Source organism: Neophocaena asiaeorientalis, unplaced genomic scaffold, assembly GCF_003031525.2.
Source record: "Neophocaena asiaeorientalis asiaeorientalis breed wild unplaced genomic scaffold, Neophocaena_asiaeorientalis_V1.1 scaffold482, whole genome shotgun sequence".
NCBI classification, from domain to species: domain Eukaryota; kingdom Metazoa; phylum Chordata; class Mammalia; order Artiodactyla; family Phocoenidae; genus Neophocaena; species Neophocaena asiaeorientalis.
Genome location: NW_020175201.1, coordinates 474,703 through 490,121, shown reverse-complemented (window position 1 = coordinate 490,121; position 15,419 = coordinate 474,703).

The window sequence follows — 15,419 nt, the reverse complement described above, 5'->3', positions numbered from 1 at the left end:
AGTTATTTTGAGAAAGTGCTTTTTAAATATCCTGGTAAATAATAAACCCTCAATGCTACTGAAACGTTAATCTGAAGTTTTTCAGTCAAGATAATATTTTTTGTAATACCTTGTGTTATAATACTTAACACAGGGACTTCCCTGCTGGCACAGTGGTTAAGAATCCACCTGCCAATTCAGGGGACACGGGTTCAAGCCCTGGTCTGGGAAAATCCCACATGCCACGGAGCAACTAAGCCCATGCACAACTAGTGAGCCTGCGCTCTAGAGCCCGCAGGCCACAAGTACTGATCTCACGCCCCACAACTACTGAAGCCCACATGCCTTGAGCCTATGCTCCGCAACAAGAGAAGCCACCTCAGTGAGAAGCCCGCGCATGGCAACAAAGAGTAACCCTCACTCGCCACAATAGAAAAAGCCCTCGTGCAGCAATGGAGACCTAGTGCAGCCAAAAAATAAAATAAGATAAAAAAATAAAATAAAAAAATTGAAAAAAAAAACAACACAATGTTAATGTAATACTTTTATATGGTTAAAAAGTACATTCAAAGAATATTAGGAAATCAATTTAATGCATGATAGATGTAGATCTACATTTACTTGAATGACTTAACACTTCTATATATGTATAAATATATACATTTATTCATTATATGTCTAAATTAATTCTGATTGCTTTAAAAAAAAATTTATTACAGCTTTAAATTTACAGAAAAGTTGCTAAGATAGTACAGAGTATCCATACACCCCACAACCAGTTTTCCCTATTTTTAACATCCTATGTTAGTATAGTATATTTGTTACAATTAATGAACCAATATTGACATATTATTATTAACTAAAGCCCATATTTTGATCAGATTTTTCTTAGTTTCTACTTAATGTCCTTTTTCTGTCCCAAGAACTCACCCGGCCAGGGGCTTGCCAGGATACTACATTTATTTATGTCTTTTTAGGCTCCACTTGACTGTGACAGTTTCTCAAATATTCCATATTTTTAATGACCTTGACAGTTTTGAGGCATACTGCTCAGGTATTTTGTTGAATGCTCCTCAGCTGGGATTTTTCTGATGTTTTCCTCGTGATTAGACTGGAGTTATGCATGTTTGGGAAGAAGATTGCAGAGATAAAATACCACTTTAATCACATCATATCAAGGGAATACAATATCAACATGACTTTTCACTGTTGCTGTTGACCTTGATCACCTGGCTGAGGTACTCTTTATCAGATTTCTCCACTGTGAAGTTAGTCTTTTTTGCCCTCATTCTGCACTGCGCTCTTTGGAAAGAAGTCACTATAATTAGCTGACATTTAGAGGCAGAGTTATACTCCACCTCCTTGAGGGTGAAGTATGCACATTAAATATTTGTTTTGTTTTTTTTTTTTGCACAGGAGACTTGTCTCCCCTCCCTTGCTTACTTGTTAAATAATTTATTGATACTAGTATGAATTTGTAGGTATTTATTTTACATTTTGGGTTATAATCCAATACTACTTTATTTATTATTTTCCTTAAATTGTTCCAGCTTTGGCTACTAGGAGCTCTTTCAGTTGGCTCTGGTGCTCTTTTGGCATACTTTCCCCTTTTTTCTTGAGAACTTCCTTCCTTTCTGGTACCTACAAGATGCTCCAAGCTCATCTTAAATATTTCCTGCCCCAGTCCTAGAATCACCCATTTCTCCAAGGAGCCCTGGTACCTTTTATTGGAGAATGATATTAGAAACCAAGATCTGGACACTAGGTGTGCTAATTGTTACTGGGAGTATCATTGCTTCTAGGCTCTCTCAGCTGACAGAGCAAGGAAATATATATTTGTATACTAACCCCGAGATATATAATACCTATAACTAATTCTATATATAACTATCTCTATTCATATTAAGTTAAATATGAATTTAAACTGATGACTTCAACTCCAGTCTGTTACATTTTAGCCCCCTTCCCCTTGCCTCCTGCCCTTGTTTATTTGTAAATTTTCACTCTAACAGTGAAAAACCTGACTCCTAGCTCCTACCTTCCACCATCCATCATCCATTTGCTTAATTGTTCAGTTACAGTGTACACTCATAGCAGGATCATAAATGTTAACCCATAACCTCATGTATCAACTACAGTACAATGCTTATGTAGTTTCTTTTGCCTTTAGTCTTACAGACTCCATTCATTTACAAAGTTACTTAGGTCAGCAATTCCCCCCTCCACCACCACTCCCACCCCTGTCAGATTGTTTCATATATTTACAAACAACTAGATTTTCTCACATTCTGCAACCCATCTTCACCTTCTAAATGACTTTTCTAATTTGCATAAATTAAGATTCATTCTTTGTGATATAAAATTCTATGGATTCAGACAAATGCATTTTGTCATGTATCTACAATTACAGTATCATACAAAACAGCTTCATTGTCCTAAAAAAAATCCCCTGTGCATTACCTATACAACCCTCCTCTGCCCCCTGTCAACTTTGCTATGGTTTTGCCTTTTCAAGAATGTCACACATTTGGGATCACTCAGTATATAGCTTTCCCAATTGGCCTGTTTCAATTAGCAATATGCATTTCAAATTCATCCATGTCTTGAGTTGGACAGCTCATTTCTTTTTACTGTTGAATAATATCTCATTGTCTGGATCTACCAAAGTTTGTTTATCCATTTACCTACCGATTATCTGGGTTGCTTCCAGCTTGGGACAATTATGAATAAAGCTGCTATAAATATTTTTTGTTCAGGTTTTTGTGTAGACATAAGTTTTCAGATTAGTTGGGCAAATACCTAGGAGTACAATTGCTGGACTTCATGGTAAGACAGTATTTAGCTTTGTAGGAAACTTCCAAACTGTTTCACAAAATAGCTATTTCATTTTGCTTTCTCACCAGCAAAGAATAAGAGCTCCCATTACTCTGTATCCTTGCCAGCAATTGGTATTGCCAATTTTTTTATATTAGCCATACAAATAGGTGTGTTGTGGTATCTCATTACTGTTTTAATTTGCAACTCCTTAATGACAAATGATGTTGAGGATCTTTTCATATACTTATACACCACATGTATACATTCTTTGATTAGGTATCGGTTCAGAACTTTTGCCCATTTTTTATGTGGGTTGTTTTCCTATTGTTGAGTTTTAAGAGTACTCTGTGTATTATTGGGTGCAAGTCCTTTATCAGATATGTGTTTTAAAAATATTTTCTCACAGTTTATAGCTTGTCTTTTGATTATATTAATATTGTCTTTCACAGAGCAAAGTTTTTAATTTAAAACATGTCCAACTTACCATTTTTTTCTTTCCTGTATTGTGCCTTTAGTGTTGTATCTAAATATTCATTCCCAAATCCGAAGTTACCTATATTTTCTCCTGTTTTCTTCTGGAAGTTTTATACTTTGGGGTTTTATACTAGGCCTATGATCAATTTTGAAATATATTTTGTGAAAGGTGGTCATCCATTGCTCCTTTACCCTTTACTGAAAAGACTAGTCATTCTCCATTGATTTGACTTTGGTCCTTTGTCAAAGCTCTGTTGGCTATATTTGTGTGGGTCTACTTCTAGGTTCTATTCTGTTCAGTTGATCAATGTATCTATTCTTTTTCCATAAACACATTGTCTTGATTATTGTAGATTTTTTATAATTCTTGAAATCAAGTGATGTGAATCCTCCAATTTCGCCCTTCTTCAGTACTATGTTGGCTATTCTAGATCTTGACCTTTGCATTATAAACTTTAGAAAAAAATTACAAATATCTACAAAATAGCTTACTTGTGTTTGGATTGGGATTGCATTGAATCTATAGATGAAGGCAGGGAAAAATGACATCTCAACAGCACTGTGTCTTCTAATCCATGGTCACAAAATATTTTTCCATTTGTTTAAATCTTCTTTTGTTTCTTTCATCAGAGTTCTGTACTTTTCTGTATTTAGATGTTGCACTTAGTTTTTTTAGCATTCTACCTGATTATTTCATGTTTCTGGTGCAATTGTAAAAGGTTGTTGGGTTTCTTTTGTAATTCCAATAGTTCATTGCTGGTATATAGGAAAACAGTTAACTTTTGCACATTAACTTGTAGCCTGCTACCTTGCTATATTCCCTTTTTGGTTACAGGAGGTTTTTTTTCCAGTTCTTTAGGAATTTCTATATAGACAATCATGTCATCTGCTAACAGTTCCGTTTTATTTTGCTTTTCAATTTGTATACATTTTATATCCTTTTCTTGTCTTACTGAACTAGCTGGGAGACTCAGTATGGTCTTGAATAGAAATGGTGGGACAGGACACCCTTGCCTTGTTGCCCATCTTGCAAAGTGTCCGGTTTTTCACCACTAAGTATAATGTTAGCTTAGGGGGTGTTTTTGGTAGATATACTTTATCAAGTTGAGGAAGTTCTCTTTTATTCCTAGTATTTTGAGAGTTTTGTCATAATCGGTGTTGGATTTGCTCAAATATTTTTTCTGCTTCAATTGATATGATCAATTCACTTTTAGCTTTTGACAGGTGGGTTGCAATGATTGATTTTCAAATAACGAACCAGGTTTGCATAACTGGAATAAATCCCACTTGGTCATGGAGCATAATTAGTTTTTATACACTGTTGCTTGATTTGTAAATAATTTGTTAAAGAATTTTGCATCTATGTTAATGAGAAATATTGGTCTGTAGCTTCTTTTCCTACAGTGTCTTTGTCTGATTTTGGTACTAGGGTAATGCTGACCTCATAGTATGTGTCAGAGACTTCAAATTCCTCTAATGTCCTTGTTTGGTCTCCCCTCTTCACTTTGTACTTTTCATAAAACTCCTCTGAGGGACTCTGCAGCTTTTAGGTCTTTCAGCTGTAATCCAATTATACTGAAGCTCTGTTGGTGTGGTGGTAAGGTGTAGGGAGGGGAAGTATTTCGTAATTTTATGATTAACTCTTAGTCTTTTAGTAGGCTCATGTCCCTGGCCTGTGACTTTCAAACTTGTTTCTTAGTTATATTACCCCTTAGGTGAGAAGGAAAGCTAGAGGGAAAATGCCCCTCTTCCATCTCGGATAAGGTTCTGATAAAGTGTTTTCCCATGTAGAGTAGGCCTCTGTTATGGAGAATGCTCTGGGCCCTGTTCACAATGATTACTCTTTCTCGACGCTTCACTTTGAGAACCTGGTGGGGCTCCCAGAGGTAAAACTCAAAGTGTGGGAACCTCCATAAGACTTTGGCCAATAAGAGTTTCTCACTCTCATGTTAGTCCACAATCAGTGTTATCAAAATTGCCATTTAGGTGTTCACACTAGTTTATGTCTCTAGCAGCTTCCACTCCAAGTAAGCAGATCGTGACATACTCCCTGGATCCACCTGTCTCTCCAGATTTAAGAGTGTTGGTTTGCTCTGTGACCTCAGTTCAAGAAAAATCACTGATTTTCAGTTTGCTCAGTTTTTTTCCTGTTGTAAAGATGAGAGTAACAACTTCCAAGATCTTTATATGTGGCAGTATTTACAAGACACCAAGTTGGTCAAAGCTGTGGCAGTGCTTCCCTTACACATTTAGTCCTGCTGAAAATGAAAGCTCTTTCTGATCACTTAAAAAAAGACTTATTTTGTCGATCATATGTCCCTGTGGAATGAATAAAACCAGGTATAGTTTACTTCTTTCATACATGGGTATGCTAGAAATATTGTCCATGCACAGATCCAGACCAAACTTGTCACTGTATTATAAAATCAAGGTTATCATCAGGTAGCTGCTGAAATTAGTCTTGCTGTCATAAATCTGACATGAGGCACTAGGTATTCATGTCTACCCAAATTGTCTCTTTTCTCCCTAATCTTTCTAGGTTTGACTTTTTAGTAGATCTCGACTTCTATTTACTAAATAACATGGTGTTTTACCTATGGCCCTAGAAACATACCCTAAACACAAACTTGCTTAACTTGGACCCTCAAAACAGACATAGTCTTTCTAATCTTCTCTCCCTGTATCTCAACAACTCCTTCAGATTTAGCTCCAAAATGGATGGACCTTCTTCAAATATTGTTATCCACATGACTAAACACTGCAACTGCTTAGACATTTCTGAAAACAGGCTCTTCCCAACACTGATCTCATTTACAAAGGTTTACATTTCTACCACCAACCCTGGGACATTCATATGAACTATTGCTACCTCTTATGAGTGACACTGTGTTAGTTTCCCTAGTCACAGTCTCAATCAATTTTTCTGTATTTAGGATCCATTAATGAAGTCCTGGCATTCATTGAAGCTGAGATCATATACATTAAATTACCAGTTGGGTGTATTTCAAAAGAGTGGCAAAATTAAACTTAAAAGCTTTTGCACAGCAAAAGAAACCATAAATGAAACAAAAAGACAACCCACAGAATGGGAGAAACTATTTGCAAACAAAGCGATCGACAAGGGATTAATCTCCAAAATATACAAACAGCTCATGCAGCTCAATAACAAAAAAACAATGCAAACAAAAAATGGGCAGAAGATCTAAACAGACATTTCTCCAAAGAAGACATACTGATGGCCAAAAGGCACATGAAAAGATGCTCAACACTGTTAATTATTAGAGAAATGCAAATCAAAACTACAATGAGGTATCACCTCACACCAGTCAGAATGGCCATGATCAAAAAGTCTACAAATAATAAATGCTGGAGAGGGTGTGGAGAAAAGGGAACCCCTCTAGACTGTTGGTGGGAATGTAAATTGGTATAGTCACTATGGAAAACAGTATGGAGGTTCCTTAAAAAACTAAAAATAGAGCTACTGTATGATCCAGCAATCCTTCTCTCGGCCATATACCTGGAGAAACCCATAATTTGAATAGACACATGTACCCCAATGTTCACTGCAGCACTATTTACAATAGCAGGACATGGAAGCAACCTAAATGTCCATCAACAGAGGAATGGATAAAGAAAGCATAGTGTATATATATACAATCGAACATTACTCAGCCATAAAAAAGAATGAAATAATGCCATTTGTAGCAACATGGATGGACCTAGAGATTATAATGAGTGAAGTAAGTTTGACAAAGACAAATATTGTATGATATTGCTCATATGTGGAATCTAAAAAAAGGTACAAATGAATTTATTTACAAAACAGAAATAGGGTCACATATGTAGAAAACAAACTTATGGTTACCAGGGAGGTAAAGGAGGGGAGGGATACATTGGGAGATTGGGGTTGACAAATATACACTACTATATATAAAATAGATAACTAATAAAGACCTACTGCACAGCACAGGGAACTCTACTCAGTACTCTGTAATGACCTATGTGTGAAAAGAATCTAAAAAAGAGTGGATATATGTATATGTATAACTGATTCACTTTGCTGTACAGCAGAAAGTAACCAACATTGTAAATCAACTATACTCCAATAAAAATTTTTTAAAAGTGGCAAAAAAATCAACACACACACACACGCACACACAAAAACACATACCAGATATGTATTTTTGAATGGAACGACAATGCATTGTGTAGTCACTGAAACAATATCAAACATTCATAAAATAATTGTATTTTTATGCATACATGTTAGAAAAAACAGCCTATTTATAAATACCCAAAGTCCCTTGAGACTTCTTGAATATGCCTAGACACCAAAAGTATGGCTTCTTAGCACAAGAAACTTAAAGAAACAAACAAGAAATTGAATAGCCTCACTAAAATCAGAGATTTTACATCTTTTTTGCCCCCTTGTTTGCAGAGGCTTATAAAAGCTGAAATAAAGTCTTCCTACACTCTATATGATTCATAGGTACCTATGACAACACAGTTTAATAGGAGCTGACAAAATACAACTCAGCAGACCTATAAAGGGAAATCTTTCACACACTGGAAAAAAAAATTTCACACTTATTTTGGAGGACTAAGTTGCTGGGAGTCTTCACATTTTATTGTGTACCAATTCTTCTCTCTTTTCATTCTATTTTGCACAATATATTGGACAAGTTTGGGATCTAATACAATCATTTATGAAACTGACCATTTTAGAAACAGGATAAATGAAGATAAGAGGTTTATATTACTCACCTGCCTTCAGTGAAAAGCTCTGAAATCCCTTAAATCTTTTGTTGGATAGTTTCAGAGGTACTATTCAAGTTAATTGATGCTCAACAGAAAAATATTCCTGCCTGCTAAGGAAGGATCTCTGAGGTTTTTCAACACTTTGATATAGTTTTAGCAGAAGGAAGTTTGGTTTTGCTTTAGCCCAACTGGCTTCAGTCAAAATAAGTAATGCTGATATTTCAGAAGCTGGGACCATACACCACACAGTTCCACACTAGATAAAGGAATCTGGATGAATAAATAACAACTCTTTTAGGCAAAGGCATTGTACTAAAAAACTGGTTTAGGAATCAGATGCTAATATTGAATAGCCATATTGAAACCTGAGGCCATGAAAGTTTTAAGGCCTTAGGATGGATAAGTTGGATATTATATAGTCTAGGGGTGTAGGACTGAGTTCACTGACAGGAAAACTCATGATAAACAGGTCTAGAGCTGATGATATAGTTAGACAGAACTTGCATCTTTAAGGGATAGAAAATATCATGGGAGATTTTGGTAGCAAAACAACAATGACTCACCAGATACAAACTGGAAGAGGAGGTGTTGGGTGGTCATGTGTCTAAAGGTGTTTTCCAAACCGTAACACAGGTTAATAGAGCCCAAGGAGCACTATGGACTCACTGGATGGAGAAGACAAAGAAAAAAGTATGTGGCCATAAAGGCAGTTGGAACTTGACAGATAGAAAACTGAGAAGAGAGAACTGTAGAAAAAGCGTTCTAAAAATCTATGTCTAAATTCCTCCCTGGGTCCTTGGCCAGCTCCTAAGTTGAGCATATTCAGGGTGAGACTCTGGAAGGCCAATCAGAGAACAGAATGAAGAGGCCAGAGAGGAGGGCAGGGATTTCAGAGATCACATAATGCTGGAGAGACATTGGAGCCTAGGCTATTCCAAATGCAGAAGGCCTTCATGAACACACCAGATTTTCAATCGACACCCCAGAAAAGCTATAACCTAGAACTAAATATGATGTTCTAAGAATACAGGCAAAACAGAAACAGACCCACTTTAGAAGAGCCTAAAATCATCCTTTTATTTTATTTTATTGTGGTAGGAGTACATAGAACGAGATCTACCCTCTTAAAATTTTAAGAGTACAATACATTAAGGTTGCCTATAGGTACTTTGTTGTGAGAATTGTGGTGATCAACCAATAAGACATAATATTCTTAAGAGGAAGATAACATAATAAAGAACCTCTAAAATCCTCCCCAGTACATGGCATTCTATAAAACAAACAAACAAAAAACTAGACATACAAAGAAGCAGGAAAAAGTAACTAGAAAAGTGCTAATAAAATCATTCTCAGAAATGATACTGTAACTGGAAGACATAGACTTCAAAATAACCATAATTAACAAGCTAAATATTTATTACTTAAGGTTGTGGCGAGGATCAAGTAAAATCATGTACACACAAATGTTTAATACTTAAATGTTTTCTTTCCAAAGACATTGCTAGAAAAACGTATAACTTCTTAGTAACTACTGATTTCTTGATGTTATGAACACCATTCTTAGAAATGATAGATTAGAATGAGGCTAAGACAAACATAGTTTTATTTCACATGAATTATACTCCAAATGTGTCTTCCTAAGAATATACCTTGGTTTCTATGATTGAACTTTTGTCTTAATCAGCAGTATAATAAGCCATTTAGAGTATGTTCTGCAAAAGATGCCTAATTCCCATGTAGCTCAATATTAAAAAAACAAACAGCCCAAGTAAAAAATGCGCAGAAGACGTAAATAGACATTTCTCCAAAGAAGACATACAGATGGCCAAGAGGCATATGAAAAGCTGCTCAACATCACTAATTATCAGAGAAATGCAAATCAAAACTACAATGAGGTATCACCTCACACTAGTTAAAATGGGCATCATCAGAAAATCTACAAACAACAAATGCTGGAGAGGGTGTGGAGAAAAGGGAACCCTCTTGCACTGTTGGTGGGAATGGAAATTGATACAGCCACTATGGAGAACAGTATGGAGGTTCCTTAAAAAACTAAAAATAGAATTACCATATGACCCAGCAATCCCACTACTGGGCATATACCCAGAGAAAACCATAATTCAAAAAGACACATGGGACTTCCCTGGCAGTCCAGTGGTTAAGATTCCAAGCTTCCACTGCAGGGGGCTTGGGTTCGATCCCTGGTCGGGAACTAAGATCCCACATGCTGCATCCAAAAAAATAATAATAATAAATAAAATAAATAATAATTTAAAAAAAAGACACATGCACCCCAATTTCATTGCAGCACTATTTACAATAGCCAGGTCACGGAAGCAACCTAAATGCCCATCGCCAGACGAACGGATAAAGAAGATGTGGTACATATATACAATGGAATATTAGTCAGCCATAAGAAGGAACGAAATTGAGTTATTTGTAGTGAGGTGGATGGACCTCTGTCCATGGATGGACCTCTGTGGTGGATGGACCTCTGTCATACAGAGTGAAATAAGTCAGAAAGAGAAAAACAAATACCGTATGCTAACACATATATATGGAATCTAGAGAAATGGTACATATGAACTGGTTTGCAAGGCAGAAATAGAGACACAGATGTAGAGAACAAACATATGGACGCCAAGGGGGGAAAGTGGGGGGTCGGTGTGTGGTGGTGTGATGACTTGGGATATTGGGATTGACATACATACACAAATATGTATAAAACAGATAACTAGTAAGAACCTGCTGTATAAAAAATAAATAAAAATTTTAAAAAGATGCCTAATTTTAATCATAATAGATTACTTCTATTCATTTAGCTTTGAGAGTATGGCCTTTCATAAACATTTGCTAAATTCTGTATATAGTTTGCTGTTATTCACCATTTATTGACAATAGACTGAGGGGTTGAGGGAACATAAGGCTAAAAGATGAAAAATTCTTAGGAATTGTAAACCATGTAATAGTTCAAACTGGGAAAATGAAATATTGCAAGTGGCAAAATTTAGCAAGAAGAGAACATAGGTGCTAAAACATTGTGAGGAAAATGTTATGTCTAAGAAATTTCAGCAAATTATCATCATCATCATCAAAAGGTATTTATGTGCCTACCTGCACCTGGAACTCTTTAGAAAGTGAACAAAGCGAATTAGATGATAAGCTACTTTTAGTATAAAAATATGATATGCTGATATGTTTTATGAATAATTTGTTTAGAATATACATTTAGTATATTGGAAAAAATGCATGTTCATACTACTTAGGTTTTTAGGGTAGCATATAATCATTATCCAAAATTATTCACCTTTGAAATTCAGCAGTAATACTGTAGGATAAGGGAAGCCTGAGCTAAATAAATAAAAAAATATTCTACTATTTGGAATGGAAAGCTGCTGAAATCATCACTCCTTGGGCTATATTTCAACAATATCATTTAAGGGATAGAAGAAAAACATCACTCCCTAACACTTCTCCCTGCCTAATGCAGTTCCATAAAAATATTTCATAGTTAATCAATAGTCATTAATTTCTATATAATATGCTTCTTAGTTCATTCATTCACTCATTCATCTATAAATTTATTCACATTCCAATTATTTATTGAACATCTATCTTCCTGTCTGGCAGGATTCTAGTCACTGAGGACACAGCAGAGAGCAACACATTCAAAGTTGCTGTAAGAATGGCTGTTGCATTCTAACTAGGGGAGCCAGAAACTGTTATGAAATAAATAAATAAGATAATTTCAGATGTACGAATTACACTGAAAAAAAAATGCAGGGTTTTAAATAAAGTGACAAAGAACTGCTTTTAGATTTCAGGAAAGGCAGATACCTGAATGTCAATAAAAAGCAGGCTAGGTAAAGATTTTGGAAAGTAGTGTTCCAGGCAGAGGGAACTGCAAGTGAAAAGGTATAAAAATGAAGGAAGAGAAAAAAACCAGTGTGGCCAGAGCTTAGTGGGCAGGGATTTGGGATTTGATTAGAAGTGTGGTGGGAAGGCAGTGGACAGTTTTAAGAACCACAATATGATCTAATTTTCTAAATTTAAATATTTTGTTTTAGTATTAGATATGCAAAAAGTGCATAAATCACAATTCTACAAACTGATGAATTTTAAAAAGAAACACACCTTAGTAACAAATAGTCATATATAAATAGAACATTAGGGAATTCCCTGGAGGTCCAGTGGTTAGGACTCCACGCTTCCACTGCAGGGGACATGGGTTCGATCCATGCCCTTAGGCACAGCCAAAAAAGAAAAAAACAAAAAAGAACACAACAGCATCCCAGAGGCCCAGCATACCACTATCCCACCAGAAGTAGTCATGACTCTGCCTTCTATCTTAGTTTTGCCTCTTTCTGAACTTTTATAAATGGAATCGTATCATTTGTGTTTAATTTCTTTTGCTCAACATTGGGTCTGTGAGATTCATCCATGTTGTTGCCTGTACTATGTATCTCAATTTATTTTTCTGCTGTGCTATTGACTGAACAGTTGCATTTATCTTGGATAAATGTCCATTCTTAGTGAGTACTATCAAGGAGTTTTCCAAAGCAGATGAACATTCTCTACTCATCCACCATGTGTGTGAGTTATAGTCACTCTACATACTCTCCAGCACTTGATGTTGTTAAATAGGTTTTTATTTAATTGTTGCCATTCTACTGGCAATGTTGCGATTTCTCATTGTGATTTTTTAAAATATCCATTTTATAGTTTCGTTTTTATTTTGCATATATTTTATATATTTAACAGATAAGAAAATGTTTCATTTTTAAGTTTACAGAATGAGTTTTCACAAATGTAAATACTCATATAGTCACCACTACAATCAAAATATTTTACTTTCATCATCTGAAAACTTTTCTCATGTCCCCGTGCAGTTAACCCTACTGACGCATGGCCCTGGACAAACACCAATCAGCTTTTGGTCACAGTAGATCAGCTCTGCCTCCTCTATAATTTCATGTATGAAGAATCATACTGTAGGCATTCTTTTGTGTCTCCTTTTGTTCTGCATATTCATTCACATTGTTGTGTGTATCATTAGTTTTTTCATTTTTATTGCAAAGTAGTATGACGATATATAGATATAGCACAAAATGTTATCCATTTTCCATCAAATCATCTGTTGATAGATATTGACTGGTTTCCAATTTATGGTTATTATGAATAAGGTTGCTATGAACACTCATACATAAATCTTTATGAGGACATATTTTCTTTTCACTCCACTTTGGAAGAGAATTGCTGGGATTCATGGTAAGCACATGTTTAATTTTATCAGAAACAGCTGAAACAGTTCTCCAAAGTAGTTGGACAAATTTTACACTCCTGACAGCAGTATATGAAAGTTTCACTTTCTCCTCATGCTTGCCATCATTTGGAATTGTCTATCTTTCAGATTTTCTCTACTGTAGTAATGAGTGGCATTAATGGTATCTTTAGAAGAGCAGACATTTTAACTTTGATGATCTTTCTTATATGACTGGTGTTTTATGCGTGGTACTATTTGCTTACCCATAGATTGCAAAGATTTTTTAATGTGTTTTCTTATAAATATATATAGGTTTAGCTTTTACCTTTAAGACTATGATCCATTTTATGGTGAATTTATGGTATGAGGATCTGGTCAAGGTTCATTTTTTTCAGAAGTATATCCTAGAATTTCAGCACCAATTTTTGAAAATATTATTTTTTACCCATTGAATTATCTTGGTACTTTAAAAATACTAACTGAACATATTTGAATGTGAGTCTTTTTCTGGACATCCTATTCTATCTTATCATTCTATATGTGTATCCCTTATATCAGTATCTTACTGTCCTAATTACTGTAGCTTTATAATAAGCTTAGAAAGCAGGTAGTGTAAGCCCTCAAGCTTTGTATCCTTTTTCAAAATTATTTTGATAAGTCTAAGTCCTTCAATTTTCCATACACAGTAGTTGTCCCCTTATCCACAGGGGATATATTCCAAGACCCCCAGTGGATGCCTGAAACCACAGATAGAACCGAGCCCTATGTATACTATGGTTTTTTCCTGTACATACATACCTATGATAAAGTGTAATTTATAAATAAGGCACAGAAATAGATTAACAACAATAATTAATAAGAAATAGAACAATATACGATAATAAAAGTTACATGAATGTGGTCTCTCTCTCAAAATACCTTATTGTACACATTTAATGTTTCTTCCATCTTACCTAAGCACTTACCACATGCTATGACCATAACTTTTGCAGTTTGAGGTGCTACAGAAAAACTATCACAAATTTTTTTTCCTTCACAACTTCACAGATAGAAGGTTTGTTCTTACTGTAGATCATAGTAACCTCAGCATGTAATTTTTTTTCTTCCCTTATTAAGTTGAGAACTTACACCTTTCACTTAAAGAAGTGCTTTACAGCTTTTCTTGACGTATCCTAATTGCCAGCATCACTACTCTTGCCCTTTGGGGCCATAATTAACAAAAAAGAGTTACTTGAACACAAGCACTGCAATACTGTGACAGTTGATCCAATAACCCAGTCAACCACTAAGTGACTAAAGGGCAAGATATGCTGGACAAAGGCACAGAGCAAGACAGCTTGAGATTTCATCCTGCTACTCAGAACAGAATACAAATTAAAACTTTATGAGTTGTTTATTTCTGGAATATTTTCATTTAATAATTTCAGACCAAGTTTTACCACAGGTAACTGAAACCGTGGAAAGCAAAACCTTGGGTAAGGGGGGGGACTGCTGTAAATATTTAGAATCAGTTTAATTCCTGAGGAAAAAACCAAGCCTGCTTTGATTTTGATTGAGATAGCCTTGAAAATATAGATCAATTTTCGAAGAATTCACATCTGAACAATACTGAGTTACCTAATCTATGAATAAGGTATGTCACTCCAACTCTTTAAGTCTCCATTTCTCTTATCAATGCTTGGTAGTTATAAGTGTACAGGTCTTTCATATATTTTGTTAAATTTATACTTAAGTATTTCATGATTTTGATACTCTTGTAAATGTTTCTGTAAATGGAATTGATATTGAATAAATGTCATAACAGCAGACATCTTTGACATTTTCCTTGGTTTTAGGGCAAAAGCATGTAGTCTTTACCATTACATTTGAAGTTACTGCTAGGTTTTCTGAAGGCACCCTTTATCATATTAAGTAAATTCCCTATTATTGTTAGTTTGGCTGAGATCTTTTATAATGAGTATTGAATTTTGTCAATTTTCTTGCATATACTGAGTTGATCATTTGATTGAATCATGCCTGTTTTTGTATTGACAGTTTTTTTCATTACATTTTTTTTCTTTTAATTGCTATAAGATTTGTACTTATATCTTTTTAATTTTTTTCTTTTCTTTTTTTTTTTTTTTTTTTT